Raw genomic sequence first — 27,669 nt, forward strand, 5'->3', positions numbered from 1 at the left:
AAATATTAGTTGAAACCAAGAAACATACACAAGGATACAGAAAAACAGCCAAGGTTTTTGCTCAGCGATTGTTTTCCTGTGTGTTTTCCCTTTGCCTCTCAGCTGGTGCTGCTTCTCTTGATAACATTTCCTAATGTAAAACGGATCTCAGCTTAGAAGATGTGCTAGCCCAGCAGGTTCTCAACCTGTGGGTCGTGACCCCTTTGGGGGTTGAATGACCCTTTCACAGGGGCCACCTGATACATAACAGCAGCAAAATTACAGTGATGAAGTAGCAACAAAAATAATGTTATGGTTGGGAGGTCCCCTGAACATGAGGAACTATGTGAAAGGGTCATGGCATTAGGAAGGCTGAGGACCACTGCCCTGGCCTATATCTTACTCTATGGTTTCATTTCTCCGCTGCGGCAGTCTTGCGTTTGGCATGACTCAATTCATTTGTAAGAACTATGCCATCTAAAGGGCACCTGCTGGCACTGTGGGTAAATGCTCATCTGCTATCTGACAGGTCAGCCGTTGAAATCCACCAGCCACTCCGCATGAGAAAAATGTAGCCATCTGCTTGTGTAAAGGTTTACAACCTTGGAAACCCTACGGGACAGTTCTAGGACTTGATGGCAGTGGGTTTGGTATGGACACCTACAAGGGCTTCGAGTATGCAGTGGTGGTGTGGGTTAGATGTTGGGCTACTAACCACAAGGTCTGTGGTTCAAGCCGACTGGCCACTCCATGGGATAAAGAGGAGGGTATCTGTTCCTGTACAAGTCTGCACTGTCAGAAACCCCACATACATTCGCTGAGTCAGAATGGACTTGATGGTGACTAGTTTAGAATGGTGCATGACTCGAATCCCTACAGAGCTCTTTTACTCCCTCCTTTTATATTTAGAGAGATTCTTTTTTAAAAAAACCCAAAATATTTTATTGGCATATAATTCACATATCATGCTGTTCATTAGTTCAATCACCAAAAAAAAGGTGTACAATCATAATCACAATACATTTTAGAATATTTTCTTCATTCTTATACTCACTGTTATTAGCTCCCCATCCCCTCTCAATGCCCCCTGTTGTACCCCTAGGGAACACCAGGAAGGGATGAGTCGATCAGGGCTCAGTCAAGCACTGATGTAACGCACACTATTCCACAGTTACTTGAGGCTTCCTCACCCCCCACTATCATGACCGCAGTCCCGCCTTTTACTGCAGGCTAGCTCGAAGCATGTGCACAGGTACAGGTAAGAGATAAGAGCTCATGACACTCGGAATCCAGGAACAGGAATGGGAGTAGTGATATCAGGAGGGGAGAGGGAAGGTGTGGAGAAAAGGGGAGGAAGGGGGAACTGATCGCAAAGATGGACACATACCCCATGATGGAACAACAGACACCGTGGGGGGAGGGAGGCAGTGGTCAGAGTAAGATATGGAAATAATAATAATTTATAATGTATCAAGGAGTCACAAGCAGGGAGGGGGAAGAGAGGGGGGAAAAAAGGAGCTGATACAAGGGCTCAATAGAAAGCAAATATTTAGAAAATAATGATGGCAACATATGTACAACATATATATGCTAGATATAATTGAGGTGTGGATTGTTATAAGAGCTGTAAGAGCCCCCAATAATCTTTTATTTTTTAAAAAGATGCAAAAAAAAAGAACACTTAATCCACATTTATCTATCCTGGATTTCATATACATAAAAAACATGAAAAAAAACCCAACCCAGAACCTCCCCCCCCCAAAATCTAACAACAAAACAGTAAAACAGATTTTAAAACTCTCAATGGGAAAGAAAGTAGAAAACATTAACTAGAACAAATTTTAAAATGGATCAAAAGAAAATTAAATGAAAAGTGTTAATTTATTCATTAAAAGATCATTTTATTGGGGGCTCTAAAAGTTGTTACATTTTAACCTAGCTGCATCTACAAAAATCCATTTTCAATACATTCTGCATGATAGCAAGACTATTCATATCTCTGGTCTGCGGTCAGAGGGGATTCACAACAGGCTTAATCCAAGTGATTTCCCCTTCATTTGTTTTTTTGTTTTGTTTTGTTTTTTAGCTAAAACAACTTTAAAATGGGCCCCAAGGGAGGTCAGATAGAACATTCTATTTTAACCAAACCGTATCTGCCACACTGCACTTTACAGTCTTCTCTGATAACAGGGCTACGTACAGCCCTCAACTATGATCAGAGGGGATTTACCAGAGGTTTAGTTCATGTGTGGATCCTGCGCAGGAGGTTTGAACTTCTACTGTCATCCAGAACCTTCTGTAAACTGGGTGTTGACAATTTCAGCTCTGATACTATTCTCTCCTTCGGATTTGGATTTTATTATTTACAACACTTGGATCACACAGGCTGGTGGGTTTCTTCCATGGGGACTTAGTGGACACCCCACTTAAATGGTTGCTTGTCTGAAGACAAGCCATAAAGACCCCAGATGCTATTGCTTTGGGAACCATCTAGTTTCTTCACCATGCTGTGCCATACCACACGTACCTTCAGTGAACTCTTCAGAAGGGTGAGCATCAAGAAGAGCCATGCCACAGAACTAATTGTTCTTGCATTGGGGCTAGAATTAGTGCAATCCCCAATTCCGTTCATAGAGCTGTGGTTATATAGGTATCTGGTTCACCTTAGAAAGACCATTGTCATTTCATGTTGGAGGACAGTATCAATCATCCCCGAGTCATCTTTGCCACTGCCATCTAGTCAATGCCGACTCTCAGGACCCTACAGGGCAGGACAGAACTTTCCCTCTCTACAAAGTTCTTCGGAGGAACATGTTTGTTGCCTTTTCACTTCGTATTCCAGTACCCGTGCTTGCTGAAAACAGATGGCTTATCCCCAGGTAGGGATGTTCCCGTATTAGAATGACTGCGTTGCCTATTACTTAAGATCCCTGAAGGGTTTGGCTCCAGAAGGCTATTTTAGGTCTTAGTATTTGTTTAGTATCAGACATTGTTAGCTTCCTTCAGATTTTGCGAAAATGGTATATAGACTCTGAAAAGTTGCAACATGTATGGACGAATCATGCCTTTTCCGGGTACATTTTCACCCCTGCAGCGCTCAGGGACTGCAGTGGGGAGCACAGGGCGACTCTCTAACGGACTATGCTGTCGAGTTCATCAGATTTTGTGCAGACGCTGACAGCAGAAGTGCACTTTCTCTCTTACCATTCTGGGAACCGGATTGCAAATCAATTTCCTCCTGAAGGTTTTCAAGTAAGAGGTCAGCTTCATTCCTCAGCCTTAGTATGGTTTTGTTCCGATCTTGAAATTCATGCAGTTTTCAGTGGCTCACTTACCTGCATGATTTGTTCCCTTTGGGGAAACAAGGAAGGTAAGTGTGATTAAACTTGTATGATATTTGATAGGTTTGTGGGGCAAATAGCCCCATCGTACCCACCCACCATCACTGCTTCAATTCTGACTCACAGCAACCCAGCCAACCAGCTGATTTCGGAGTTCAACTGCTTGTCTGGGTTTCCAACCTGCTCTTTATGGGAGCGTCTCATCTTGCTCCCTTGGAGCAGCTAGTGGGTTTGAACTGCTGATCTTGTGGGTAGCAGTCCAACATGTAACCCACTGCGTCACCAGGGCTCCACCCTCATTATCAAGGATCTCAATTAGAAGAGAGTCTTTCTTCCAGATTTTCATTTGACCATTTTAAATTCTGCTTTGGCCCACCTCTTTCCAGTTCATTCAGCTTCCTGAGATAGTCTAGCAAATCAATTTCCTCCTGAAAGACTTCAAGTAAGAGGTCAGTTTCATTTTTCACTCATGGTTTTGTTCAGATCTTGACATCCATGCACTGTGGTCAGTGGCTCACTTAGCTGCCTGATTAGTTCCCTATGAGGAAACAAGGAAGGCGGATGTGGTCACACTTCTATCATATTTGACAGTTGGGAGGGGGAAATAGCCCTCACCACTACCACCCACCACTGCCATCAGGCTGTGCTAAAACTTCTAACACTCATGTATTTAAGTGGGATCGGAGTGCAAGGTAAATTTATCTGCTTCAACTGTGTGTGCTTTGCTTCCTTTTGCGTGGGGTTTCAAACATGGGTTCGGAGCTGGTTCACTTAGATGAACCTAAGCGGTCTCAGTCTGTATCCGGCATTCAACACGTGCCAACTACCTCAAACCCTTCACCCAGCCTCTAGGTAAAAATCGGTTCTTTCATAGACTGACTCTGCTCTCAGCACAATTCCTTCACCGCTACTGCTGCACGGGGTTTTAATTATAATTCCCACACGTGACAAGGAGACCTCCTGGTTGGAGGATGTACCCTTGGGCGTGGTCTTTTTTCAGCAAACTCTTTTTGGATGGTACACAGCTTTGTCCTGCTTTGGCTTTGCTTGGCCCAGCCTAGAGTTGGTTCTGCTGAATATATATAATTTATTTTTTATTTTTATGGGGCTAATGTATCTTGGAACAAGTACAAAACATTAACTATTGCTTCTTGGCCTTTCTGCTCAAACTCTCCCTTCTCTCCATGAGACTGGTCTTTCAGGCTCCAATGGTCCCAGTTACAGTTCTTTAGGTGAATGATAACGTTTATCACAGTTGACACTCCGCGAGCACTTACTATGTACCACACACCACGCTAACTGGCTTGCCCTGCGTCGTTCTCACAAGAATCTCACTGCAAAGAGACCCTCTTTTCTGAAGAACTGGAAGCTTGGAGACATTGGACAATCTGTCCACACCGGACTGCCTGACCCTGTTGGTACGTTAAGGATGCAGGTCACCTCCCTTTGAGCCACCAGCTGGCCTCTCTCTTCCTTGCTGTGGACCTTCTAGGCAATTACCATGTAGCTCTTGGGATATATGGTTACTGATGATGAATAGGCTTATATTTACATACGTGGTACACATAGCACAAAACTCCACGGCTTCAGCTTCCTTTAATGCAGGCGCGATTTTGCTCTGCGGAGTCCTTGGGTGGCACACATAGTGGAAGGCTGGCAGTTCAAATCTTCCCCGAGGGCCCTCGGGGGAAAGGTCTGGCTGTCTCCTGCCCAAAGCCCACAGCTATTGGAAACCCGCGAAGCACAGTTCTACCCTGAGACACACAAGTCACCAGTGGCTGAAACGCGCTGGATAGTAGTCACTGCTACTTTCTGCGAGGATGGAAACGACACCCAGCTCATCCTGATCAGCTCTGTAAAGGGCCTGTCAGGAAACATTTTGCACATTGAAGACCATATGACCACGGTTGCAACTATGTGTCCCTGTCTGGGGAGGGCAGCCGCAACAGACAATACGTAAATAGATGGGTATTTAAGAAACTCACTTTTCATAGATGGGTTGGATTTGGCCACTGAGCCGTGGTTTTCTAACTCTTGTCCCATAGCAGCCAACTTAGTCACAAGATGTTGTCACGAGCACAAAGAGAAGACTCAGTGACGTGTAACCTAAATACGCTTACATTTTGAAGGAATTGTGATTCTTGTCACAAGACTTCACATCCATGCATGGCCTTCGAAACAATGGAAGAACTTGGGGAGATTTACCAAGTTTTCTGTGTGCGGTTGAAAGATATGTTATTTGTATTCAAGATGACCAGATTTCCCATTTCATGTCTTCCAGATGCTCGGGGCTTGGGCCCCATGACCCTGCTCAGTGGTTCATATGATGATGATGATTTTATTTTTATTGGGATATCCTAGTGATCCTATTCTGGTCATTATCGTCGGCATCTGGAAAAATCACATGAAACCCTCGCTGGGGAAGAAAAAGCCAGACCAGCAAGATACCCAGCCTGGTCATTAAACCGAGTCACTTGCCAATTGCCTACGGTCAACACAGACACTTCTGTAAGGTGCAGACTGCAAGCAACTGTGAAGGTGAGTCAGACCCTCATCTGCCTGCTGGAGCACAGCTCTCACCCAACAGTCTCCATAACCTTGGACCCTTAAGAAGTCCCAGATGAGAAAACAGGATGTTTCAAAATCCTTTCTCTCCGAGGTCTTTGAAGTCAGCCTCACAGACAGGCAGGGTCCCTCTTTTATCTTCCATGGTGACAGCCAGCCTCATTAACCCTTGCACTGCTTGGGAGAGGGAAGCAATGGTGTGGTCCCATAGATCAAAGCATGGGTGACACTGCAGACAAGCTGGGAATTCCTGGCTGTGACCCTGGACACAGCAGCCACCAATGCCCTCCCGGCAGAGGCACGTGGCCGTGTCCCGGTCACAGGCGGGCATCTGGGTACCTTCTGGGTTGCAGTCACATGCTACAAAGGAAGACAGGCGGAGCAGAGAATGTTATCTGGCCTTTTTGTTTACCACGAAAGCACGAACAAAGTCCTCGCCCCTGTCCCAAGAGCCCTTCCTTCTCGCATTTCTTGGGTGAACATCGTGAACTAGAATCCTCCCAGCCGTCTGCGCACTGGCCACCCACGGGCAGCATCCCTCTCAGCATCCTCCAACCAGTCGGCGCGTGGCTTACAGGTGGGCAGCGCTAGCTGTCACTTTGAGTGCGCGCCTGTGATGTGCCGGTGCGGGTTCACCCAGCCCAGTGAAGGGGGCTACTGCCCTAGTGAGTCTGCTCTTGTGCCTCGGGGGCGATGCAGGCAGCCTCTAAGAATTCTCATGACCACCTTGTTCCCCCTAGTAAAATCCTGTCCACATCGCCTTTCCTACTTGAAGGGGAAACCTTCTGTCCGCAAATCAAAGGCCCATTCCCTTTGTCCTAATCATCCTTTCAAAAATGGCCACATTCGAAGAGGCTTGCTTTCTGACTTATCCTGGAAAGGCAGGACGGGTATTTGACACGGTAGCAATTTCTAGGAGCGAACCGCTGGCGCAGTGCTGCAGACGAATGGGAAGGCATCCGTAGCTTGCCAAAGCTTCACTCGTCACGCCCCCGCCCACGGGAGAACGAGAATGCCAGTTACAAGCAAGACTGGATTAGCACACCAGGCCCCCCAGCCAGGTGCCGTCTGTGTCTGGCACCGTCAGCTTTGGTCCAGAGGCCTCACAGGAGCCATGAGGGGACGGTATGAGGTCATCTCCCTGGCCGGAGCCCAAGTCGCTGGCTCGTCAGCCTCCTTTCCCAGGAGCTGAACTGAGGTCTGTGGCCCGGGCTGACCATCTGCCATGCTTCCTCTCCGAGTCAGCCGTGGGGATGAAGCACTGTGACAAAGCAAGGCCCTGGAATGCTAGAGGGACACAGAGGAAGTGGCTCTCTAAGGCCTGTTTCTCTGAGAGCCAGAATTCCTCCCTGTCTTCTTAAAGCAGCAGTTCCACTTAAAGCACCAAGTGGGAGAGAGTCCAGGGAGAAGCACCGAGCCTGCGTAGCTGAACGAAGCCAGAAAGTCGTGGCTGTTTCTCCCCAACATATGCTTGTGAATGAACTGAGACGGGACCGTACATTATGTGCACGGGTGTAAAAGACCATCACGTCTGAGGGAATCTGGGATGCACTTCCTCTGGAAGTGGGTGTAAAGCAGAGATTCAAAATGCCTACGACCCACCCCTGCCTCTCAATCGAAGCTGTTCGACCCCAGCACGTGTGGTGATTGAAATTGAGACGCGTGAACACGACACAGACACAAACATTTCCATTCTCAGTTGTAGCAGCCACACTGGCCAGCGGCTACCATTTTGGACAACACAGATTCAGAACATTCCCATCTTAGCTAAATCCTGTGAGAGCTAATCATGGGATGACAATCCTGGGACTCCAATTCCACAAGGACAGCGCCTGGCCTTACTCGCTCACGTGGAACACTCAGCAGACACGCCCCGGAGGCTCTCTGAGTAAGCGAGTCCATAGGAGAGTCGGAGTCATGTGAGTCACTGGAGGAAATGACCCTTCACTGGCGTCCCACCATCCTCGGGCCAAGCCATGCGCCCAGAGTTCCGTCCCGTGGCCATGACTCTGAGAAATTCACATATACGCCACCCATTTTAATATCAGCTAAAGATTTTTCACAAAGGCCAAAATAATCCCTCTTCTAGGACTCCAGAAATAGCAGATACAATTTTGTGGATTTTCTAGTTCGTTAAAAGCACCCACCAAGTAAAATGTTTCACGATTCAGAAGGCTTGAGGCCCACCCGGGCTGGGGCCAGGCTGGTGGTGGCTCAGTGGTTTTCTGAATTACCAGTACTTTCGCAGGCACGGTCCTGGGGACTCCCGTAGCAGTTGTCCTGGCTTTCGGCGCAGCGTTTCCCACCATTGCCTAACTGACACAGCCACCGGCCTGTCACCTGGGAGAGCATGAGAAGAGGCAGGAGTGGGAAAGGGTCAAGCTGGATGATCTAACAAAAAGGCATTTTAATAGGAGCCATTCCCGCCCCTCCTCCCGGGCCCCCTCCAGTGACTGAGAGCATACAGCTGTGCAGAGGCAGAGGCAGGATGATTCCCACAGCCAGCAACCACCCCCGACAACACCAACGACCACAAGTGAATGTTTTTTGGCTTAGGGCTCTTGAATCTACCGCCTGCTTCCAGCCGGTCAAGGACAGGTGGTCCCCAATGGGGAAACATACACAGCTGTAAATGAAAACAAAACAGCCGGGAAAGGAGCCACATTCTTTCCTTCCACAGTTATGAGAGTTTTCCCAGGAGGGAGCCCGAAGGGCCAAAGGCCTGGTGTCACATCGATTCATTTGACCACTCATTTTTTGCCCCCTCCAAATACGGAATGTAAGGTGGTTTCTTTCATCAATTGACTGGTTTGTTGGGTTTTTGTTGTTTGACAAAACAGCATTAAAAATATTCTTTTTTATGGTTGGGGCTTATTTGTTTAACATCAGTTATTTAACTGTATGTTGGGGAAAAAACTGAATTTCCTGCACCTTCTCGACTGGGCTTTGCGACCAGCGTTTCTGAAAACCAAGAAGGTTAAATAATTAACAGAAGAAAAATGTGAAGCAGATTACTATTATTGTAATCTTGCAATTCCAAAGTGTACGTGGCCATGCCTGCTTAAACTACAACTTTATAATTATGCTTCTAGTGAATAAATAACTTGACTAAAGTAAAAACTGCTTCAGCCTACCTAGCTCCCACCCATCGTGGGTGCTCCTTTCACAAAGACTTCTTTCTGCTCATGGGTGGGGGAGTCATGGGCGGTGGGTTGTGCTTGATTCCTGGGCCACGCGTTCTTCTACACGTGCAGAACCTCCTTCCTTGTATCCCGTTCTCACTGCTCAGAGTCCTACCTTCAAAACGGCACCAAACCGACAGCCCCTCTCTTCTTCTTCTCTATAGTTCTTTTCTCAACTGGACAGAGCCATCTCAATGTGTCCTTGCGCCTTTTCCACAGATCAACCACCGCCCATTCCTTCAAACCTCCATCGTAGCTCTAGCCACCGTCCTAGTCTCCTTCCTGGTTGTCTTCCTTTGGACACGCACGAGCTTGTCAACATATTGTCAACAGTAGCTCTCAGTCTATTAAAATACCGTCCTCAGAAATGGCGGCAGTGCTCCTGGAGTTGCCTGGGCAGTACAATGGACCGTGGGACGATGGCTTCCTCGGGCATGAGCAAGAAACCCCCTCCTCTGGCCTGAACTGGCATCACCCCATTGGCAGCCCTGTTGTGTTACTGGCTCACCTAAAGTCTGTGCACAACTAAACTCCTGATGGTTTCCACAGGAGTTGGTGCAAGTTACTCCTCCTACCCTGTGCTTCTGCAATGGCTTCTGGAAAACAACTGCAAACCCTTCCTTTCACCCGGTTCACCTGTCATCTTCTTGCTTCCAGCCTACACCTTAGCAGGTTGGGACATTTTGAATCGTATTCTGACTTTAGTATATTAGCTTACAACTTTGAAACGCCTTTCAATCTGATAATTTTTTTCTCTAACACCAGCTGAACTGCTGATGAACATATTGGATGGCATGCTTGGATATCTCTATGGGCCTGCCCCCGGGGCCACCTCCTGGCGGACCGAGGCCCTTATCGATGGTTGTTTCAGCTGCGGGAGCTGTGAATCTCCATGGTGCCTCTGGGTTCCAATCGCAGAAAATGGGCCCCGAAGACATAAACAAAAATGTCTATAATAAGGGGCTGATATGTCAAAGGGACACAAGAGTCACTCTAAATGGCTCCCACTAGCTGAAGACAGAAACCATGTGAACAACGAAATCAACTTGCTGTTGGTAGGTGCCCTGGCGTCGGCTCTGAGCCATAACAACCTGTGCACACCAGAAGGAAACACTGCCAGGTCCCACGTCATCCTCATCACGGTCCTTTGCAGGGACCACTGATGCCGCCACAGCGTCAGTCCATCTTGTTGAGGGCCTTCCTGGTTTCCACCGCCCCTCCACTTTACCAAGCATAATGCCCTGCTCCAGGGACTGGTCTCTCCTGACAACATGTCCAAAGCATGTAGGACGAAGTCTTGCCATCCTTGCCTCTAGGGAGCATTCTGGCTGTACTACTTCCAGGATAGATTGAGCTGTCCATTCAGCAGTCCGTGACACTTTCAATAGTCTTCTCTGGTACCACAATTCAAATGCATCAATTCGACCATGGTCTTCCCTATTCACGGTCCAACGGTCATATGCTTAGGAGGCGATGGAGAATACTACAGTACCCCAAGACTCACAGAAAACAAACCAATTGCTGTTGAGTTGATTTTGACTTAAATTGACCCTACAGGACAGAGCAGAACTGCTTCTTTGGGTTTCTGAGACGACATCTTTACGGCAGCAGAGGCTCACCTTTTTCGCCCAGAGTGGCTGGTGGGTTTGTGTGATCAATCTTGTGGCTAGCAGCCCGATGCTTGACCCACTTTCCCTTTACAGTGATCCATGTTGATATTATGTACCCCGATATAACGTATGAAAATGCCCCTTACCTCTGTGGCCTTCCTCCCCAAACACATTGCTCTGGTTTAACTGTAAGGCAAACATCTGGCAAGTTTCATCCGAGGGATGTTCCAATACTTGACATACGAATGGGGAAATGTCAAGGGAACACAAGAGTCACGCTCACTTACTCCCACTAGTGAAAGCCAGGGACCATTCGCACCACAAAAGAAAGCAGCATGGGAGGATCCTAGTATTTCTTAAAACCTTGTCAAGGCTATTCAAGACCAGGAAAGTGCTGAAGACCATCACAGCCCAGAGGCGTGCAGGAGACACAATAACGAAATGTCCTGTGACTTCCTGAATGGGAGCCTGGGCCAGAAGGACATTCGTTAAAAAGCTCAGAGTCTGCATGCTGTGTGGAGGACCCCGTACTGCCGTACCAGTGTCGGTTCATGCATCGTGACAAAGGCACCACAGGAAGGCACAATGTTCCTAATAGAGGAACTCTGTGTGGGGTACACGGAGCAGCGCAATTTTGATGACTTTCCTGTAAATCTGAATCTATTCTCAATTGAAAAGGTCATTTTTTTTAAAAAGGGGGGTAGTGGGTATATGTAGGGGAGGGGAGAAAGGTAGAGAGAAGGGCACACATCTGTGTTGAAGAATTGACCTTTGAGTAAGAAGTGGAAAATGAGAGCTGAAATGAGAGGTGAGGCTGCTCTTTATTTGGAAAGACTCTGGCTTCTTAGGCCAGTGTTTTGATTCCAAATTTGATTCTGGTATTCCAAATTTGACTCTTTGTAAAATGTCATATATACATATTTTCAGTGGCCTTATCCTCCTCTCCCCTTTGATTTCTATGAATCTGAAAAGAATTTAAAAGCGTATATTCATCAAACAACAAAAAGCTCTAGTCATAGCATCAGAAAATAATTTTTTCTCACAAATGATATAATACTCATTTCAAACATTCTGTGTACATTATTTTATTGACCAAAATCACACGTGCAGTTAAGTAGCATGAGTTACGTATCCAACAAGGTGGAGTTACTGCCAGCTGTATTCTTTAGAGCAGTGGGTGTTGGGCTTACAGTAACACGGAAAGCACTCGGCTGGTAATTAAAAGCAGAAGATGCATTTGAATTGCGGTGCTGGAGAGGGAGGCTGAAAGTGTCCATGGCTGCCCACCGAACAAACAGATCTCTCTCAGAAAAAGTATGCTCCTTCGAAGCAAGGATGGAGAGCCTTAGTCTCACCCGCTTTGGACATGCAGTCAGGGGAGGGCAGGCCCTGGCAAAGGACATCCTGCTTGGAAAAGTAGAGAAGCAGGAAGAAGAGGAAGCCTGTGGACACAATGGATGGCCCAGGAGCTGCAACAATGGGCTCAAGCAGAACAATGGTGGGGACCGAGCAGGACCAGGCCTGTTTCCTTCTGTTGTCCATAGACTCACTGAGGGTGGAACCTGACCCAGTGGCACCTAACAACAACAACAACAACAACAACAACAACAACAACAACAACAGCAATGGGTGCTGAAGGCACCTGCTTACTTTCATTCTGCTTAGTAAGTCTGCTTAACCATTCAGCTGCTGAGTCTTCCCTGTGTGTGCAGTAGGATCAGGGAAGTTCCTCCGTGCTGTTCTGTTCCTCCCTGCCATTCTGTCCTGACTCTCTCAGCCACAGAGAAGCCGAGAGGTAACTGAGGTAGACAAAGCTCCTTACTGAGACTCACGTTCTCTTTTTCCGGTGAGTTTCACTCCGGAGTCTCTGCCTGTATTGGGCTGAGCCTGTCTAAACACTGGTTAACAATGATAGCTAAAGAAGTTGCTCTTTCCCTCTTCGGAACAATGTCTCACTCTCAGTGCGTATACTGAGCACCAGTGCTGAAGTGAAATGATTTGGAAAGGCTTTCCTACCCACGTTGTTGTAACTCTCACCAACTCGTTAGATGGGACCATGCAATTAGGGTGTGTGAACCACTAATTGAGGGCATTGGTCAGCTTTGCCTTCCACTAGGTATCGAAGAGTGAGCCACCTCCAAAGCAGGGAGCAGACTCCCACGGCCATCAAGACAGAAGAGCCACGACTGCTTGAGGTGGCCCTGGAGGAGACAGCACTGAGGCCCCAAGACAGAGCTGAGGAGGCCAGGAAGCCGAGTGGCAGGCAGGCTTCCTGGTCCACTGTGGCAGAGGCCAATGGAGCACGTGGCAGGGAGCCAGAGGACCAGAGGCTTGTTTGCCAGCATGGCTGAGGCGAGGCGCTGGGAGAAAGGACTGCATCATTCACACCTGTAGGCTGTTCGCTTCTCTACTGAACCCCACAACCATGCAGATGGTCTGGGAGTTCTAGGTGGCCACGGCAAGGGATTCTGTAACCCAACAGAGAAGTCTGGTGGGTGCCAAAATGGCGTAAAGGAAGTTGGAGGCCTGGCTGATGGATGCCTCGGGAGGAATCCTCCTGGTAGAGTTTAAGTGTCTTGCCTGGTCCACGAAGTTTGGGGATCACAGTCACATACCTGGCATCCTCTGCCAGGGACCAGATTCCAGAATCCGTTAGCACAGCGGTCGCAGGTCTGGCTGGTGACGTTCGGCAGGCAGGGGCAGGAGCCAGTGGTGGGGTGACAGAGGCAAGGTCCCTGACCAGAGGGACACTTAGCGGGATCCACACCGGAAGAGTGGCAGGAGCATCCTAGGACCATAAAGTGATGCTCAGGGTACAACCAACAACCATGCCCGCAGTTAAACAACTAGATTTGGACAGCTTTCCGGGCCTGCAGGTATCACTTCTCCATTCCCATCTGGTGACCCCACACATGCAGCACAGACCTGTGCTCCAGAGGGTTTTCAAGGTCATGACCTTGTGGCAGCAGATCGCCAGGACTGTCTTCAGAGGTGCCTCTGAGTGGGTTCTAACCAAACCAAAAACCTTCTGTTTGGCAGTGGAGTCGTTAACCCCACTCGTACGTAATGATGTCATCGTGCAGGCTTTATGGATGAATCTCAGAAGACGGGGCCTCGCCAGTGGCTTTTGGTTTCATATGGTTTAACCTGCTATGTTCTAAGGCTCACAATTAGGATCACCCACTCTTCACCTTTTGTCCATTCACCACCCATATAAGTGACCCAGAAGCCATGGGGTACGACATTACTTGGGAGAAGGAAACTACTCAAGGTCTCCCTAAAAGCATGCAGTTTATGGCCTGCCTCTCCTTGCAAGGCCCAAGCCCTTGTCTTCTAAATCAGTGATTCTCAGATTTTCTATTAAAACTATCAGATGAACTAGGCATCATGCAGATTTCTGGGCCCCACGCTCAGAGATTCCCCAGCCAGGAATCTTCATGTTCCACACCTCTTCCCTACCCCCAGGGGATTCTGGCACAGGGGCATGTGGTGCCAGGTGTCCAAGGCAAAAGTCACGAACGGCAAATGGATAACCCAAGGGGGTGCCTTGCTTCAGTGGCAGCATTCCACCCAGTGATTCCGCTACTGAGGTCAGGGCAGCTGCCTGCCCACACAGAGTAGGCTGCTGACACCTGCTGCAACTGGGCCCGCGTAAGTGAGCCCTCTGTAAGTGGGTCTGCCGCGTGGCATTTTCTATGGGGAGCCTTGTAGACTTACTTCTGCAGGTCTGATTGAGTGCTGATCCAAAGTGGCCCGGTTTGCAGAGCTGGCAGCTCGGGCCCCAAGTATGGTGCAGACATCTCAAGCACTCCCCAGTGTCCCGGCTGCAGGCCTCCGGGTCCATGACGTTGATGTTGTTATTGCAGGCGCACGGCCAGCAAGGTGTTCCTGAAATAGCTGGATTTCCATAGAAACGCGCAGAGCATTCTCCACACTGAATCCCTATAGAAGGGAGGAGAGGGAAAGAGTTGAGAGGCGGGGTGGGTGCAGGGACAGGGACTGTTGCTTTAAATAGAGACACATCGGGCTTCTCTAGGCACCATCAATACTCATGGAAGCTGCAGACAAGAGATCCAGTGAGGCCTGACATTGAGCACAACACTGCCCAAGACCTCTTTACATTCGTCTTGACCAACACTAAGACTAAGGCGCACCTGACCAAGGCATGGTGTTTTCAATCAGCTCCCATCCATGTGGCAGGTGGACATTGAATAAGGAAGGAGCCCATACACTTGAGATAGGGCGCTGGGAAAGAATACTGAGAGCTCTAGGGAGTGCCAAAAGCACACGTCCATCGCAGCACCTGCGCTCTCTGCTCACCTGCTTCTGGAGGTGAGACATGGTTAAAAGAAGCACCAGGAAGCTGCCTTGAAGACGAAGAAAAAATGTCAACAGCCTGAAACAGGCATTTGGAAGTGAAGATGGGTGAGTTGATTCCTATTTCCTCAATGGACAAGCCCCTGAGGGTGTTTTCAGTAAGCACTTGGTGGAAGGGCCATTCCTTCTGTCCAGCCAGGCCATTGATTTTCCCACCGATGACGCAACTGCAGCTGCCTGAACTGTGGTACTTCCCCCATTTTGGTTCAGCCCACTGGGACAGACGCTCTGTTGTCAAAAACATGGCCTCATTTCCTCAAAACTGATCAACCAAGCCAAACTCTGCGTGGGGGAGGGGCTGAGGAGGTAAGCATTATCTAAAGACAAGCAAGGAAAAATATTAGCGACGGTGATTTATTAGCAGGGTCATAGTCACCACTGGGGAAAGGGAAACCGTTATCTTTTCTAAACATGATTAAACCAGGTAGACTTCATCCACTTCTCCTGTTTGTGCTTTAAGTCATATTTATGCTAAAATTATTCAAAACAACATTTTGTTATTGTTGCTGTTGCCTGGGTGACAGATGCAACTTCCGAATGGGGACATTTAGAATGTCTGTAACAACAAGCCCCCCCAAACCAGGTGTTGTCCAATCAACTCGTCGCGATTGCATGTGCGCAGAGTTCTGCACTGTGGAGGGTTTTCATGATGTTGACTCTCTAAAACGGATCGCCAGGCCTTTTTGCGGGGCCACCTCTGAGTGAGTTCAAACTGCCCACATTTTGGTTCAAGGCAATTGACCTTCTGTCTAAGCCACAAAGTCCCCAGGGCCAAATGAAGGCCTGAAAACACTGACTTAAGTTCTCGATCGCAAGACATGAGTGAAACCTTTGCAATATCAGTCAAACTGATTACTTGGTATTTATATCCCCCCCCAAACATTTGAGTGCTTGATTATACCAAACATAGATTTACTTAAATATTAATAACTTGACAATAAATAGTAAATGAAGAAAAGAAGTAAAATTATAAATGATCAACTCACTTGATCTTATGTGGTGAGCTGGTTTTCCAGAGCCTCATTTAGAAACAATTACAGCTCCGTGGAACGAGCTCTTTCTTTTTAAATCATCGCAATTGTTCAGCAGTGCAGCAATTTACCGCACTCTGTCTTCTAACGGTTTGCTTATCCCCTATCCTAGGTCACTCATTAGTCCAACACGTTTCCATGAACCCGGGGACACGTTTCAGGCGGCCGTACAGAAGAACTCGCGATGCTGCACACCTGAATAACCTGGGCGGCAGTTGCAGATGACGCCTGAGCTCTGAGCAGTCTGATAACAGGGATGGGCAAGAAACCACTTGCTGGTGGGAGCATCTGGGCACAGGCACGGCGGCAGGCTCTCCCCGAAGCAGGATCTCCATAGTAACCATCGACGCACCTGTCAAGGCAATTTCCCTTTTCCAAATGTACCCAGGACAGGCTCAGAGGCGAGCCAGGACGGACTGATGACCCTTTGGGAATATTTCAGGAATGGTCACATTCTCTGTAAAAACTTTCCTTTAAAAAAAAATCATGAAAATCGAGGACAATTTAGAAAGTCCTCGCCTTTACTCCAGTCGCACCTGATTTATAGATTACAGCTCAGGACCGTAAGGAGAAAAATACAGTAACACGTGGGCTATGAATGTAGTCAGATATTTTCTGGCTCATAAAATGATTTTGGAGGACATGGAACAATATTCTACCCTGCGCCCCCGATCATGTTCATTTCACACTGAACTATTATTGCGTTTCTACTCGGTGACCCTGCAGAGAATGTCTCGGGATTAGAACCAAAGAAAAGCAAAAAGTGGACGTGCATATCAATCCCCTCCTTACCTGTCACGATTGTAAAGCCTCCACAGTTAAAGCATGACCCCGTCTCGGGGTCACAGAGCTCCGCAAACCCATTACAAGGGCAAGGGCGGCTCTCCGGAAATCCAAACTATCCGGCCAGGCAGCGATCGCAGCGCGACCAGTCACCTCCTGCGGCAGGAGCACTGTCCGGTGACTTGGTCACATAAAGAGGTTGATGCTCCCTGAGGATGGCACTGACATGCTGGGTGAGGCGGAGAGAAGCTGTGTTGGGGTGCAGGTCCTGAGCAGTGTGGGGATGAAAGGGCTACAGGTATGATTTTGCACATTCTCTAACCTGCCATGGAGGAGCCCAGGGCGGGTAGCGGTTATGTGTTGAGCTACTAGCCTCAAGGTTAGTGGTTCGAAACCACTGGCAGCTGCCCGGAAGAAAGAAGGGGCTTTCTACTCTGGAAAAATGGCAGTCTTGCAAACGCACAGGGGCAGTTCTACCTTGTCCTAGGAGTCTGCATCGAGTTGATGGCAGTGTGTTTTGGTTTTCACTTGCCATAAGGAACCCTGGTGGCATCGTGGGTTACTTGTTGGGCTTCAAACAGCACAACCAGCATGCGAATTCACCATACCCTCAGGAGAAAAAGGAATCTGTCTGCTCCCATAAAGATGTGCAAACTTGGAAACTAGGGAGCAGTTCTACTCAGTCCTATTGGGTCACTGTGAGTCAGGCTCAACCAGATGGCAGTTGGTTAACTTATTGCAGGGGTCTCTGGGTGGTGCAGATGGTTAACACTGCATCGCGAGGTGGCTCATTGAAAGGTGGGAGGGTCGAGTCTACCCGGAGGCATGTCAGGAGAAAGACTTGGTGATCTACCTTCACAAACCAGTTATTGAAAACCATATGGGGCTCAGTGCCACTCTTGACGCACCTGGGGTTCCGTGAGTCGGAATCAACTTTGGTACCATCTCCAGCAGAGTGAACCAAGTGAGCCAGGATGTGCGTAAAAGAGACAACGCCATATACAGTATCAGGCAGATGTCTTCGAAATAACAATCCATTAAACCATTCAATACACTGCTGCAGGACAGCAACGGGGAAAAAAATAGCCTTACATATATTTTGTCCTCAATCAATGAACATGTTTCCAATGAGTTCAACTTCCACTGATATTAGGATTCAAATTCTTAGATTAAAAACAAAAGCGACAAAAAACCCAACTATATATATATGTATATAATATATATATATGTATCCTTTAAAAAGTGGTCAGATCGATCTCTCTCTCTCTTTCTTAGATAAGATAGCAAAGGCTCAACCCTTCTCTCTGGTCCATGGCAGAGTCCTGTGAACCGCCCGCGTGTCTGGCAGGCAGGGTTGTGTACAGCTGCCATGTTTGAGCGTTTGCACATGACTCTGTGTAGCTCAGGCAGGTCACAACCCTTTGAAGACAGAAAAACTAGGAAAAGCTAGTGATGGACCTGGTCACTGTGTCCAGGAATGACCAGCAGGATGCGCCGCCTCCTGGGACACCCCCCCCCCCCACCTTGGTGGCTGAGTTTCCGCTTCAGTGGGGACAGGCTTCACAACGAGTTGTTTTACACTGCAAACAGAGAACCCGACTGCCGGGAGGCCTAAATGATCAATCCTGAACCAAAGCCCCAACTGTATCCTCTTGAATGGGTGGCTTAAGAGATGAGTCCCAAGTTGTTTGCAAGCCCAGCATCCGGCCAGCGCTTCCTGTGGGAGAATGTTGTCCTCTTTCTCATTCTCCCAGGCTCCTTGTTTTAACCTCTCCATCGCCAGGGCTCCTTTCCCTGCCTTCCCACACTTACTGACTCTGACTCCTGGCAACCCCTAGGACGAGCACATTGCTTCCCAGAGCTTTCAATGGCTGATTTCCCACACACGTAGATCACCATGCCTTTCTTCCGAGGTGCCTTGGAGTGAACTTGAATGTCCAACTTTTGGGTTAGTTGCTGAGCACATTAATAGTTTGCATTACTCAGGGCTCCTTAGCTGGGATTCGAATGCATTCTATAAACTCACTCTAACTCACTGCCAGGGAGTCAATTCTGACTCATAATTACCCTAAAGGACAAAATAAAGCTGCCCTTGTGTTTTCAAGGCAGTAAATTAAAAACAAAACTTTTATTGGCATTTAAGCCACATATCACACAATTAAATCATAACAAGAAGAGTTGTATAATCATTATCAAAATCAATTTTAGAACATTTTCTCCCCCCTCTCCCTCATGGCTAAATCAATTTTAAAATGAGTTGCGTAATCATCATCAGTTCTAGAGAGTGCTTCCTCCCCCTCCCCCATACATTGTTCAATCCCTCAACCCCCTCACCCTCCCTATATCCCCCTAACCCCATACCTCCCCCATAAACCCTTGCACCCATTCTTGTCTCTATGCCTCTACAACTTCTGTGTTTTGAAAACTAGAAAACCCAACAGAAACAGCAAAAAAAACCCAACAGAAAAAAATAAAGTGGTATGGATAACACAATAATAATACAGAGATAAAAATACAAATAGTGGGTAAGAAAGAAAAGACCACTGTGAATATTTAAGAGGCCAGGGAAGAAATGTTTGTAATGGAACAATCAAGAAATACTTGCACCTAGAAGAATCCTGTGGGGATCTGCCGGTTTCTTAATCAGGCTATAGATGCTCGGCAGAGGGGTTTGGGCTCCCACTGTTCTCCATAGCCTTCTAAAAATTGGGTGTTCATATTTTAGGCTCTGATACTTTTCCATTGATCATATTTGAATTTTGTTGTTGTTGTCTTTGGATTACACAAGCTGGTGTGTTTCTTCCATGTAGACTTAGTTGCCTCCATGCTTAGATGGCTGCTTGTTTGAATACAAGCTTCTCAGACTCCAGGCGCTATTCCGATTGATAGCCGGACACCATCTGCTTTCTGCACCACACTTTGCTGTAGCACCCTTATCTTCAGTGATCATTTTATGAAGGTCAGTATCGAGCAAGGCCATGTTATAGGAACTAACTCTTCTTGGATTGGGACTAGAGTTCAGTGGGGGACCATAATCCATCGGCATGACTCTGGTTTATTTTTGTGGACATATTATGACAAATTCAAAGCCCCATAAGACCAACTACCACCACAACAGCAACAACCCAAATTGCAGAAAACAAGAGACAAACAAACACTCAAAAGCAAGCAAACTAAAGGCAGGGAAACAAAACACTCATTGAAACAGAAAAGTAAATCATTGTCAAGCATCCCACTGGCGAATAAGGTGATTGCACTTGTAACGTCATCAAATTTTGCAATGATGCATCACTCTGGAGACTGTAGGTGTGGGGAGACTATGCAAATACAGTTCCACCGTGAGCTGATACCCCATTCGAATTACAGGGGTAGAAAGCCTCATACTTTTCCCAAGCTGGTTTTGAACTGCTGACCTTGTGGCTAGCAATCAACATGTAACCTACTATGTGACCAGGGCTTCTAATACTAAGTGTAAATTTTCAGAAGGGTTAGGTGGTGTTTTGCTCCTAACTTTTGGTATCTAATAGAGCTCCCCCTTTGGTAGGTGCCTGCTGAAAGGAGGACTAATGTAAAGTAGGAAAAAAAAATCCTAGTACATTTTATCTACAGCGACTCTTTGAATAATGTAGGCAAATTTCCACAGGCCTTCCCTGTTTAACTACACACATTCCTTTGTCTGCATTCAAACTCTTTGGGCATGTTTTCTTTCCATATATAGATAAATATATGTTTTTTTAGACAATTTAATTTTTAATTAAATGATCATTATACAGCTCTTATAACAATCCATACATCAATTGTATCAAACATAGTTGTACCTTTGTTGCTATCATTATTTTCCAGACATTTACTTTCTATTGAGCCCCAACAACCCTCGTGACCCCTTGATAAATTATAAAAATATATTATTTTCATATCTTACACTGACTGCTGCTCCCTTCCCCCACATTTTCTGGTATGTGTGTGTGTGTGTGTGCATATATATATGTTTGGCTACGTACAGTGACATCCATGCTGGCCCAGACCATAGCTTCCTGCGGAGCACCTGTCACAGCAGCGCCCCTGGACAGGGGTCCTACACTGGCACTGCCCTCCGATCAGGCTGCAGTTGGGCCCCCGCTGAGCCCTGCGGGTGACACTTGCAAGCTGCAGGGCACAAAGCAAGCAGTTAGGAGGTGAAGGAAGTAGATAGGGGAGCCTCATTCTGTTGGTGGCTTTAGTTGATCTCTCTTTTCTTTGGTACCTCTCACATTCTGAAACTTTCTCATCTGTTAAGTGGAGATGCTAATAGGACCTGCCTCAGGGTATTGTGTGAGGAGAGAATGAATAATGCCTTTGTAGTGCCTAGAACAGCGCTTGGCACATAGTTAAGCAGCCAATAAACGTTGATTTAAAGGTTAATGAAAGGCTTAGATAAATTGTTTTAATATAACAATTATTATTTCCATTATTGCCCTTCAAATCTTGATGCTCTAATTGAAGCCTCCTATGCTGATGTATGCCCACTGCTTTTTTATTGTAAAATACATATAACAAAGTATTTACTATTTGGACATTTTAAAAGTATGAAATATGATATTGATTGCATTCACCATGTTATGCATCATTAACACTATCTATTTTCTCAAATGCTTTTCATTAGCCTACAGAGAAACGCAATTCCCCTTAGCAATAGCTCCACATCCTCCATTTCTCTAGTTCCTCAAAACTTACTGCTATTGAGTAGATCCCACTTTATAGTGACCCTCTAGGACAGGATAGAGCTGCCCTTGTGAACTTTCAAGACTATAATTGATTAAGGGAGTAGAAAGCTACATCTTACTCCCAAGGAGAAGCTGGTAGATTTGAACTGCTGATCATGTGATTAACAACCCAATGTGTAGCTCACTGCACCACCACACTCTTTTTCTACTTACTGGTTATCACAAATAAACTTTTGCCTACTGTAGACATTTCATCTACTGGGGTGTGTGTCATACAATAATTCTCCCTCTGGTCTGATTTATTTTATTCAGTGTCATATTGTCAAGGTTCATCTAGGTTGTCACAGGTACCAGAACATCATTTCTCTTTATGTCTGAGTACTATTCCATGCCATGGGCGTACCACTGTTAGCTTATCCATTTTCTGTTGATGAACACTTGGGTTGTTTGCATCTTTGGACTTTTGTGAATGAGGCTGCAAAAATCATTGGTGTGTAAGTGTCTGTTTGAGTCCTTGCCTTCTAGACTCTTGGGTGCATGCTGAGGAAGGGGACTGCTGGGTCAAGTGGCAAGTCAATATTTTGCTTTTGGAGAACTTGCAACTTGTTTTCCACAGCTGTTGTACCATTTTACATTCTCACCTATAATATGTCAGGGTTCTGGTTTCTTCACATCCTAGCCAAGGCGTGTTATTTGTAACACTTATGGGGCTTTATTTCCTCCTTTTCCCTACCTGTCATGAGATTATGAACACCCTTAATCCATACCCCAGCATGAAACAGAAAAACATTTGCCTAAAACTCAGGAAGCCCAGGGTCTCATTTTAACCGGCATTCTGTCTCAACTGGGGTCGGCGTGTGATTTTGCTCCCTTGTTCAGCAGGAATTAGGTACACAGAGAGCAAGGACAATGATAAACACACTTAAATATGAAAGACCATCCCCACCCAGGACAAATAATTTTCCAGCCAACAATACCAATAAACTGCTTTAAACATTAATGAAAAAAAGTTAATGAAATGTTTTTTAAAAATCGTTATTTATTTAAAGTTCAGGAATCGTGTTCTACCATTCCACACGGCAAATCATCCTATCTTTGCATGTATCTATTAAATAATTTATTTAATAATTTATTAAATCAACTTTTGGTGAGGAAGGACATTGTTCAGAGTTGAAGAATTCTACATTTTTTTTTAAGGTGAGTTGTTCCAGCAGCCTGGCTTTCTAGAGCTATTTCAAGCTTCCTCTTGTAGACACGGACACACTTAATGTGTTTTGCATCATGAGTCCAACACCGCAGCTGTGCATGTGATCACTGGGGATCGGTATTTAAAGTAACTGAAATAGATTCCTCTGCTTTTCAAAGGAGCATTTGCACAGGTAGCTGTGCTTCCGTAGAGTCTAGTGGTCTGGACTCACCCACAGCCCTGTTGTGTAGCTTGGAAGACATGCTGATGATAAGACTTTCACATGCGTCGGGGAGCATCCGAGTTCCCATGTCCGAGCCAATCTCAGCAAGGCTACGCAGCTGGTACTCATCTAAGTCTGGCTTGCTGCAGAACTTCTCCAAAGACTTGATTTGAGGAATCAGACCAAGCTTATAAAATAATGAGAACAGAAGACATGTGGTCATAACTGTCGGATGTTCCAGGCTGTAGTAACAAACGAAAAATAACATCGAGCCTCTTGAGAGCATCGGTCCCAATGCGACTCAAGCCAACCCTTTCAAGTGGTGGGAGATGGCAGATGGTAAGACTTTCCGTTGATGTAAGCAGCCTTTACCTTAACATTTACGTTGATAGACTACAGAGGAAAGGAAGTAAAAGTAAGTCTTTAACCGCCCCCCCTCCCCCCGACACACACACACACACACACACACACAGCATTATTATTAGCTTTTCACTTCCTGGCAAATTTGTCTTCGATTTGAAAGTCTTCTAAGTAGTTAGTGATCAACGAAGACAGGAGGACTTTGGCCAGGCCCCCTGCATGATTACTGTGGGCCTCTGCTAGCACGAGATGCCCTACTCGGAGCTGTCTTTTTCCGGTGCCTTCAGGCAGTGCTGCGCTCGCACGGTGCTGATGCTGATCGGGCTGCTCGTGGGTGCTGTGGCATGTGCTCCCACGTGGGCAGAAAACTCCCCCGTAGATTTTACAAGACTGTGACATTTTGGGGAGACGAATGTCAAGCCTGTCTTCCAAGGAACTCCTGGGGGATGTGAACCTCTCTCTTGGGCTATGAATTGAGCACATCCCTCCAACCCGGGGCTCCCTGCCCGGTGCTCAAGCATGGGCTCCACCCAGATCTAGGTGCCTCCTGGCTGTCCCCCAGGCACTGCACACCCAAATCGAGCCACACTGCCACTGAGCTCGTTCCAACTCATAGCGACTCGACAGGTCAGAGTAGTACTACCCTTGTGGGTTTCGGACACTGTAACTTTAAAAAATTAATAATTTTATAGGGAGTTCTTACAGATAACATAATATTCCTTAGTTCACCACATCAAGCAGGATTGTACAATTGCCACCACAATCAGTTTCAAACTTTTTATTCTTCTCCCCTTCCTTGATATCAGCTCCCCCTTACCACACCCCTGATTCATTTATTTTTGCCACATCTCACACCATCCACTATATCCATTCACATACAATTTTGTTATTCACTCCCCTTGAGTGGGGTTATGTAGTGAGCAATACTATCAGCGCTCCCTGCCCCCACCCTTCCCGTACCCTCTGCGCTGCCATTCGGATGTTTGGGTTTGCAAGGGGATATGAGGGTGAGCAGCGTGACCATCAGTTGAGGATGTCCCTGGAAACGGACTCATCTGAGTATCCACGGCCAAGAGAAGACGTGAGCTCTGGTCCAGGTCTTCAACCTGCTCCAGGTCTCCGGCCTGCTCCAGGTCTCTGGCCTGTGCTGGCTCTCCAGCTAGCAGCTACCTTCTCTTGATTTTCTCATCTTCCATTGCGCACGGTCTGCCATCTGGCATCCATGAGTGCCAGCGCACTGAACTTGCCTCGAAAATTTCACATTTTGATAGAAAACAGACCTCTGCTTGCTACAGAGTGCCAGGTGCAGAGATTGCCCTGGTTGGGGAGGTGCTGGGTAAAGGGGCACTTGATGTGATGGCAGCAGGTGGCACCTCTGTGTCGCCACGCCTTGGAGTCTGTAGCTGGTTATGGGAGTAGAAAGCCTCATCCTGCTCTCATGGAGCAGCTCAGTCAGTGACTCCTGTCTTAGTCAGCAACACTCCCTACCTCTGGCACCTCGCACACTGTCAGATCAACAACCCATCATCGTTCAGTCGATTCCAACTCTCAATGACCTTTCATAGGGGTTCTGAGCTTGCACATCTTCATGAGAGCAGTAAGCCTCGTTTTTCTCCCTCAGAGAGGCTGATGGGTTTGGACCAGCAACAGTATGGTTAGCAGCCCAACAGTGTTATGAAGGCCCCTTTAAATCAATCAGTCAATCAATCAATCAATCAATCAATCAATCACAGATCTGTTTAATTCTACCCTTTCAATGTGTCTAAGGCACATGCATTGCTCTCGATTTCCCTACCACTTCCCTATTTTGGCCACCTAGATTACTCTAGTCACAGCCCAACTTCCCAAGGCACAGCCCAACTTTCACCCAATACGTTTTCTAAATTAGAGTCTCGTTACTGCTGTTGCTAGGGACCCATGAGGGAATTCTGGCAGCAACCCCGCACACCACCCCGTGAACCTGCCCAGTGCTCGTCCATCATGATGTTTGAGCCTGTTGCTGGAGCCACTGAGGAGGGCCACCTCATTGAGGGCTTTCCTCTCTTTCACTGATCCTTTACTTTGCCATGCATGGTCACCTCCTCCAGGATCTGGTCCCTCCTGATGACAAGCCCAAAGTAAATGCGATAAGAGTCGCAACATTCTCGCTTTTCAGGAGCATCAGACTGTTCTGCTTCCAAGACAGATGTGACATCAGCAATGACGTCTCTTATTTCTCATCCTCTTCTGAATCTAATTTATATTTCTGGCAGTTCCCTTTGGTATTCCTATGGACATTTTTGAATTATTGTCATAGATATTTTACTCATGTATGATAAGGATGATATTCTCCTCTAAACTCTACATTACACAGGTGCACCTTTCTTTGGAAATCGGCACACATCTAGATCTCTTCCAGTCAGTTAGCCAGGTAGCTGTCTTGCATAGGACTTGGCATAGACAAGTAAACAGCTTTCAATATCGCATCCATCAATTGAAGCAGTTCATATTTCATCACCCCTGGAGCCTTGCTTTGCAGTAGTGCCTTCAATGCAGTGGGGACTTCTTCCTTCAATACTACCAATTCTTCATTTTACCCTACCTCCCCGAATGGCTGAATGTCAATGGATTATTTTGTATATATGTCAGAATGTCAATGGATTATTTTGTATATATGTCAGAATGTCAATGGATTATTTTGTATATATGTCAGGAATTTTCTGTGTATTTCTTTCTTCTTCTTTTGATACTTCATTCAACATTTGGCCCATATTTCTTTCAATATGGAAGCTAGTCATAGTAATCCTTTTAAATGCAGTTTATTTATATAACCCCTACCTAAAGCTTTGCAATGGTTTTCTATCGCCTCAGGGTACAATTTAAGCTTCATCTTAATGTGCCACTGCCCCTCTCGACCCAGTGATTCTCAGGAGGGTGGTACTGCCCCCTATGGGGCATTTTGGAGATTTATAGGCATGGCTTTGTGTATCACAGAGATTGGGTGGGACATGTTCCTGGCATTTAGTGGGCCAGGACCAGAAATGCTAGACATTATCTAATGCTCAGAGCAGTGCCACAAAATGGAAAACCACCCCATGCCCCTTACAGTCTTCAAGCATTCCTGAATGAAAAACAAAGCCTCTAAATCTCTGTTTAGTTATCTGAGTAGAGAGGTTAACTGTCTACTCTTTGAACATATGAATGTGAAGCACTTGTGCATCGTTTTTAGAGGAACAGAACGAGCGTTCCTGGGATGCAATCACCGCATAGACCAAGCGACAACTATACCTTGCTTTGTTTTGACCGTTGGCAAGGTACAGTGATGCATAAAACTGTGTCTCCAATGGTGATGTTGCTCAAGTTAGTTCAGTTTCCAGTACCCTGCCCTGCTCTGTGGCTGTCTCACATGCATATGATCGTCTCCCTACTACCTTCTAATACATCTGGTGTGTTTGTTTCTGTATATGCATATTGAAGTTTACATGGTTTCCTCATACATTCCTTTTGTTTCTTTTTGGTATTAGTGCATTGCATTGATATTTTCCAGAAGTTAGATGCGTGAGAAAACGAAATCCATTTCACAATAGCAAAGGGTGTTGTGAAGCATTAGTAATAAAAAGGGTGAGATAAAGTTGAATTTCATTATCCAATTCACATGGACTCTTCAGTTCTCCATTGTGCTGTCTCCACACCAACAAGCAAAGCAACAACAAAAGCAGTTCTCGTGGAATCAAATCTGACTCATGTGACCTCATAGGCATCAGAGAAGCACTGTGTTCCAAAAGGCTTTCAATGGCTGACTTCTGTAGAGTAGATCACCAGGGCTGGAGAGTTGATCACCAGGGCTGGAGAGTAGATCACCAGGTCTCTCTTTTGAGGTCCCTCAGGTTACTCAAAACCCCCACCTTGCATTAGCAGCTGATTGAACCAACCATTTCTCTGCCCAGGGTTCTGCCCCTACCCTGGGCTTTTGCTAGTGTTGTGTATCGCTCTTCTCCTTTGGTGATGACCAACCTGGATGTCATCTTCCCTAGGAGGCCTTCGGTGATGCCTGCTCCCAGCGCACAGCCCTTACAGAGCCTCTACCACCTCCCGCACCAGGTTGTCTTCACCTGCTTCATTGTCTGCTTCTCTCCTTTAGAGAGCAGACCTCAGGACATAGGGGTGATGCTTGTCTGATTTTCACCAAGGCCTGCCACACTGTCTCCTTTATACTGTTGTGTGGTGCAGTGCAGCTAGTTCCAACTCATAGTGCCCTTACGAGAAACAGGACAAACACTGTCATCTGGTCCAGGTCACCATCGTGGCTGCTGGAGCTCTTGGTGGCAGCAGTCACGTCACCCATCTCAC

General features: G+C 46.7%; 1 pseudogene; it reads right to left on the reverse strand.

Moving 5' to 3' along the window:
• Positions 1–1,966: 1,966 nt before the first annotated feature.
• On the reverse strand, positions 1,967–27,664 carry LOC142456147 (laminin subunit beta-4-like; annotated as a pseudogene).
• Positions 27,665–27,669: the final 5 nt, after the last annotated feature.

Source organism: Tenrec ecaudatus, chromosome 9 (assembly GCF_050624435.1).
Source record: "Tenrec ecaudatus isolate mTenEca1 chromosome 9, mTenEca1.hap1, whole genome shotgun sequence".
NCBI classification, from domain to species: Eukaryota; Metazoa; Chordata; class Mammalia; order Afrosoricida; family Tenrecidae; genus Tenrec; species Tenrec ecaudatus.